Source organism: Suncus etruscus, chromosome 18, assembly GCF_024139225.1.
Source record: "Suncus etruscus isolate mSunEtr1 chromosome 18, mSunEtr1.pri.cur, whole genome shotgun sequence".
In the NCBI taxonomy this organism is placed as follows: Eukaryota; Metazoa; Chordata; class Mammalia; order Eulipotyphla; family Soricidae; genus Suncus; species Suncus etruscus.
The window spans coordinates 58,821,230-58,828,534 of NC_064865.1; positions in this window are offsets into that span (position 1 = coordinate 58,821,230).

The following is a 7,305-nucleotide window of genomic DNA, read 5'->3' on the forward strand; positions in this document are numbered from 1 at the left end:
CTACATGGCCCCATGAGCCCCATCAGGAGTGCTCCTTGAGCACAGAGACAAGAGTCAGCCCTGAGCACTACCAGGTGTGGCCCAAAAACAAAAACAAAAAAGAAACTAACAAACGAAAAGAATATTCTTTCTGTAACCCGCCTCCTTTATTTTTATAGTTTCTCTATTTCACAAATTTCTCCTTCTTTCTCTAATATACCCCCAGATGTATTGACATATAATTATATGTCAAATATATATAATTATATAGCTAAGATAGTATACCTTTCATTATATTTGATATTTGTGTGTTACAAAATGTTTGATATCCATTATACAAAGGTAGAAAAATATGTCCTTTTGATGAGAATTCTTAGTAACTTTCCAATATAGAATAAAGTTATAACTCTAGGTATCGTGTTTTCCATTTCATTCCCCTGAGCTTATTTATTTTATAACTGAAAGTTTGTACCTTTTGACCACACTCACCCACTCTGTCTTTCTTTAGCAACCACAAATCTATTCTCTGTTTCTATGAGTTCTGTATCTGAACATTGCACACATAAGTGAGATTATGCATTACATATTTTTCTCATTTTAACTTATTTTGCTTAGTATAATGTCTTCAAAGTCCACCCATCCATGTTTTTGCAAATGGCAGGGTTTTCTTCCTTTGATGACCCAGTAGTATTTCATTTCCATTTACACCACAGCTTCTTCATATAGTCATTCATTCATAGATACTTGTTTTTATCTATTTACTTGCATCTTCCTTAACCATTATCTATCAATGCATATCTTTTACCTCTTTAAACTTATTCCTAGTATTTCATTATTTTGATGCAATTATAAATGGTATTGCTTACTTAATTTCTTTTGATAGCTCATTATTAATGTATAAAAATGAAGCCAATTCTTTGATACTGATTTTGTCTCCTGCAACTTGACTAGATTTATTCATTGCCAGTTATTTTTTCATGTTTGTACCATCTTACAAGTTTTCTAAATATATTATCACATCATCATCATCATCATCTTCAAGTACTTATTTCTTTCAGATTTGGATATTCATTTATTTCTCTTCCCTCATTTTTCTTACCTAATTGTTCTGGCTAGTATTTAATGTTGAATTCATTAGTGAATTCAAATGGCAAGAGAAAATAGCCTGTTGCTGATCTTCATGTAAGCTCTTAAATTCTGTGTGTTTCTATTAACTGATTCTAATATAGCCAAATTATGGTCACATACTGAATTTTCATCTGTAGAAAATTCTCCATGTAAAGAATCAGCCTAAAGTATGAACTTAGAGTCTTCTCAGTTCTTTCCTTAGTCGTGTAATAACTTTATAAGCTTCCCTACAGAATTGGTAGTTCTGAGTGGCCTAATCTTTAGATTCCATCTAAGTTTTTATCTAAACATTACAAGCCTCCAAATAGAGTTCTGAAAGTTATTTCAGTCAGAATCTTCTAGAAAAAGAGTTTTTTTGTGTGTGTAGCTTTGACTGCAATGTGCCCACAGGCTGGCACTCCACCAAACCTAAAACCATGTGGTTTGCACTATGTCTGAACAGAGGAATCTCGAGATGAGGAGTCGCTGATAGAAAAAAAAAAATGACATTATGTTGTTTCAAAGGAAAAGCTTCACTAATTCCTCCATCTCTGTTCCATTTTTTTCCTGATTCTGTTCACTGCTTACCCAAGAACCAGCCCTTGTTCTTCTTGGCTTAAAAACCTAGATATTCCCCGTTAGAATCTCCTGAGATGATTTCTTATTTCCCAAAGACTTTCCATACAATAGATTTTATTTTTAATAGTTATTCTTAATCTTCATCCTTTCCTGCAACAAGCATAGTCATTGGACCCAACACTGAGCAAATGTATAGGAAAGAATTTTGGAGGAGGGATTTTGGAATCACTCTATGTCTTCCTTTTGACCCTGAGAGCAGACATAATGCCTGTGTTTGTACTCAATGAACAAACACAACACAGAGCAACATATATTGGTGAAATAGGAAGATAAAGGAGATCAGTGCCTTCACTGACTACCTGAATCTAATCTCATTGCCTCTCACTTGGTTTAACATAGGAAAAAATAAATCCCTTTGGGGGCCTAAAAGATAATTAGCCCTGAGAACCCCAAAATTAAAAAAAAATAAGCAAATAAAAATTAAAGAATAGATCTCTTTCTTTTTTTAAGTTACTATGAGTCACACATTCTATTTTGTGACTACAAAGATACTTGTTTGCATAGAGTGTTCTTTATTAGGCAGAACAGTTTTCCACATTTGAATGCCTGAACCTCTAAATATGATGCCAAACATGTCACACACACAAAAAAAAAACACATTTGAGGAAGTTATATTAAGCAGCAGGATTTTTGTGTTTGAATCACTGAGGCAAGTCTTTAAATATGGAGACGTGAAACAGAGGCATTCAGAAAGATGCAACTCCAAAAGCCTTAATATGACAACCTGGGAAGAGTTCTTCATTCAAGGCCAGCAAGAAATCGTGGACCTAGGTCAGACAACTGCAGGAAGTGAATTCTTCCAGCAAACCAAGGCAGAGGAAGTCAGTTTGTTCAGGAATGCAAAGAGCCAACACCTTGATTTTAGTCAAGTGGCACCACATCAGTCCTCCAAGCTGCACATCTGTACACTAGTAAATTTCTATTGTTTTCATCTGCTTTTGTTTATTGTCATTTGCTAAAGCAGCAACAGGAAACTTAGACATGTGCCTAGTATCATCTCAATCTATTAAATTTAATCTCTGTAGAAATAAAGGACCTTTCATAATTTAACAGGTTGGGTTGAGTTGGGAAAATACAGTCTTTGACTTGCAATGCTTGGCTATGTGAAGCACTTTAATACGTATTTATCTGGGCTCTCTTTCCTTTTATGTTCTACCCTCTTAGAAGACAGGGCACATCAACACAGAAGACTGAGATTATTCAGAATTAGATCTAATGTCATGGTTTCTCTGCTACTTCTCCAACCTTGCATGAACACCATCAAGCAGAGGGTTAGATCCTCCTAGGTAAACTTGGCCAAGCAGAGGGAGAGATTAAGCAGATGCAGACCCCTAGTTTCACCCCTAAAATGTGGCTGCCTCTATGGAGCCCTCAAAAAACTCACTCTGAAATTCCAGTTCTTCCTAAAGCACCCTGTGATCTTCAAGAAGAAACCCAAAGTTCCAGGGATGGTGGATAAAGTTGTGTTGGCTCTAGCTCTCCCTTCCTTCTTCTCGCATTCTACCCTTCTCTGCTCAATATTGTGTTCTCATCTCTGAAAACCATCTCTGGTCTCTTGAAGATGCTGATGTCTCTTCTGCCTCATGCCTCTGATCATCATGTGTCTGATCATTCTCTTTTGGAGTTGTCATTCATAAAGGCTTTTTCATCTGGCTGATGAAAACATATCCAATAATGCAACCTGGCCTGCAAGCAAGGAATGTTACAGATCAGCCTTAGCTATTTACACAACCACATGTGTGTGTGTGTTTGTATGTGTGTATCTTGGCCCATGCCCAGCCGTGCTCAGGGTTTTACTTTTGGTTCTATGTTCAAGAATAATGAAATTTTGGGGACCATATTCAGTTCTAGGGATTGAACCTGGGTCAGCAGCATGTAAGGCAAGCATCCCACTTAAGCTATTATATCTCCAATCCTTAAAATTCTTTGCGCAATATTTTCTCAATGTAAAAAAAAGGAGAAAAGACCAATATTCTGGAATTGCTAAGAGGAACCAGAAGTAATAAATTTAAAAGATCTGACAGCAGAAGGAGTAACAAGCCATACATCTCTCTCTTATTCTGAGCCAAATAAGATTTAAAAGTCACTTTCTTGTTTCCTCTTGCTTAATTTCTTAAGCCTTGATTAGCTGTTTCTGATTACTTTGTCCACATGTGTCCTTGAGATCCATTCTTACTTGGTTCTGCCCTGTGCATGTCCTGAGAGTGTCCATGTAGAGAATACATTTCTTGAGTTCCTTGACTTTCCAGGAGATATGGCTTTTGAGTGAGATCTGAAAGAAGTTGAAGTGGCCTCAGCCTCCAGTACTGACTCATTCCTGTTAGCAACAGCCCCACCCTTCGCATTAGTTTGCCAGATCTGCTCCCATCACCCAGTCACACGCGCAGACACCATTAGGAACAATACAGTAGTTGTCTCAACAACAGAAGACTATTGTCTCACCAGGCCAGACCCTGGAAGTCCAAGACCAAGGCCTGGTCAGGATGATTTCTTTCTGAGATTACCCTGCTTGACTTTTCCCTGTGTTCTTAGCTGGTCTTTCCTCTCTATGATGGTCTCTACCGGTCACACAAAGCCAGGCTAACTCCCAATGACTCATGCTAACTTAATTACTTCCGTCAAGATCTTATCTCCAAATACAGTCACATTCTAAGGTACTGATTGGGGAATGTGGAGGTAGGACCATAAGATAAAATTTATGGGTTCTTCCCATAAAAACATTCTGCAGATTTGGGACCAAGACTCCATTTCTACTCCAGTCCCATCAATCTTCCTTCCCACTTGGCTGCTCTCCTGCGGCCTCACCAGCTCTTTTGGGTTCCCTACATCCTCACAGCTATGTCATAATTGGCCAGTGAAGTCACTTATGTGGTGCCCTCAGATTCAATTTCCAGCAGAGAATTTGGTGGAGCACTTATTCCATGAGTTTCACAGTCACTTTAACTTTTGCCCACAACAGTAGACAGGAGGCCTGGAAACTGCCTAATTTTCAGACCACATTCCTGAGGGAACACTAGATTTTTCAGAGATGACCACGATGTCTTTTTAGTTTAGTATCTTCAGGGTCTGACCTGGTATAGGGGGTTGGTGGATCCAAAAACCACTCAATATGTGCTGAACAATTTAGTCATTGAGCAAAGCTATCCCATATTCCATTGCTGTCTTTTCAGACTAGCTTCCTTAGCTTCCAACTTTAGCATCTATAGACCAGAGATATAACTTCCCCTGGGAGATTCCCTGAACAGTGGTTCTGGGACACAGGTGCATTAGGGAGGCCCCACTCCACATTGCCCACCTTCAGTGTCTCCTAAAACTCCCAGGTCCATCACTAACTCCTACTTTTCAGATTCACATCTCTCCCTCTACCTAGAAACATGGCCACCTACCTGTCTCGGACAGGAATCCCATGCAGCTCCCGGGGCTGGAGGTTCTCCATGTTGGTTTCTCCTGGGTCCAAGCACCTAAATAAAAGTAAATTGGTCTAAGAGCAAGGCTTAAAGTTGGAAAGTTTTGAAGTGTACCCTTGGATATTTTCTGGTTGCTGGAGAGGAAAAGAGGAAGGGAATCCCAGAGAAGAAATCTGGGAGTATGGAACAACACAGAATTTTATGATCCAATTTAACTTTTGTCCTAAAAAAAAAGTCTGCCCCAGAAGCAGGCAGGAGAGAGGGCACGGTGGAAGGCAGAAGGGAAAATGGGAACATTGGTGGCAAGAAAATATACACTGATGAAGGGCGTTTTATATTTTATGGCTGAAACTCAATCATGAATAATTTTATAACTATAGGGGAAAAAACCACCTAACTGTATTATGAACAATCTTGTAATAACACTGTTTAAATAAAGTAATTTAAAAAAGAAAAAGAATAAAATGTACCTGTCAAGGAGGCAGTCTTGGGAGCCAAAGAAACTGGGGTCACTATGGAGGGAGCTGGTGATGGTACTGGTGGTGTTGGAATATTTTATGCCTGAAACTCAAATAAAAATAACCATGTAAATTATAGTATGTTATATGTAATATTTACATAATAAGTATGTAGATAATAAAATTATTTTAAGTGGGTGGAAAAAAAGAAATTCACTTTTAATTTGATGTCTCAATGGCTCCATGGTTTTCCCTGGAATTGGGTAATCTGTAAAGGGCCTTCAGGTTCAAATGTTTTACTTTCCTTAATCTCTGCCTTGCTGGGTTTGCTGATTTACCTCATATATCAACCAGGTTTCTTCAGGAAATGAAAGAGAAAAGGTTTTCTTTTCTAAAATGAGTATTCCCCAAGCCTGTGTGTGTGTTCACACGTGTATGTTATAGTTTTACTTATTTTTAGTTTCTTGAGAGCCAAAAATCTTCCCATTAAATAATACTTGTGAGGCTGGAGAAATAGTACAGCAATGAGGACGTTTTCTTTGCATGTTGCTATCTGGGTTAGATCCCTGGTACTACATAGGGCCCTCTGAGGTCTATTCCAGAATTCCTAAGCTCAGAGCCAGGAGTAATCCCTAAATACTACTAAATTCATTCCATAAATCAAAATAATAATATTAGTAATTATAATGAATAGTATTATTAATAATGACAATACCTGTGAGAATTCCATAGAATGTATTTTTGCGGAAAAGATAACTGGTGAATCTTTTAAAACCTTAAGTTTAGGAAAACCTAATCATTTTAAGGAGTCTTTCCAGTCTTTAAAGAAACATTTCTTCAAGCATTGGGTCTTGGGGGGGTTATGTTATTAGAAAGAGACTCTATTGGACTCTAGGTTCTTCTGGGAAAAAAAAGTGTTTAGAGAAAATCTTCAATTGGAACCTGGTACAAAACTTGCTTGTTTGAGGTAAAATCAAAACATTTCTCCTCAGGGAGAAATAGTGACATTGATTTTTTTTCTGTAGTCAATACTTCCTTCCTAAAATAAAGATCAATTCATTGCCAGCCATAACCCCTGAAGTCCCAGTTCCTAATTCTAGCCAAAGCAGAGAACTTTCCTCTCCTCTGAACCCTTTGGCAAACAGAGTTCTCAGCAAGTAGAAAGGGAGGAAGTTTAGTATTTTTCTTCTTTTCTTCTTGTTGCAAACACGTGGATCCCTTTGCAAATTCACTAACACTTTTCTTGAGTTACCAGGCCCGGCTTGTGACTCAGGGTTCCCTAGGAAACAGGACTTTCAATTTTCAACACAGGGAAGTCCTGGATAAACCATGAATTGCTCAGCCAACATGAAAGTTTCAATTATTCAAGGAAAGCACACACACACACACATACACACACACACACACACACACACATCTTTATATTCAAAAGAAGTCTCCTACTATAGGTTACATGATATAACCACAATGCTTCCTGTCCCCTTGGGTTGACTTTATGACTACAGAAAAAAAGATATTGTTTAGGAAAAAGTTCATTTTAACATTCATATTTTTGAAAGTATTATGGTGTCGAAGATACCTGGGTATCACATCAGTTGTGTAATTAGCACCCTCCCTCTGGTCCCCTGCATTTAGCCCCCTGTCTGACTATCCTCTGAAACCTTGACAAGCAGAAGGAGGAATTGCCATGGAAAAGTCACATGATTTTCTGCCCC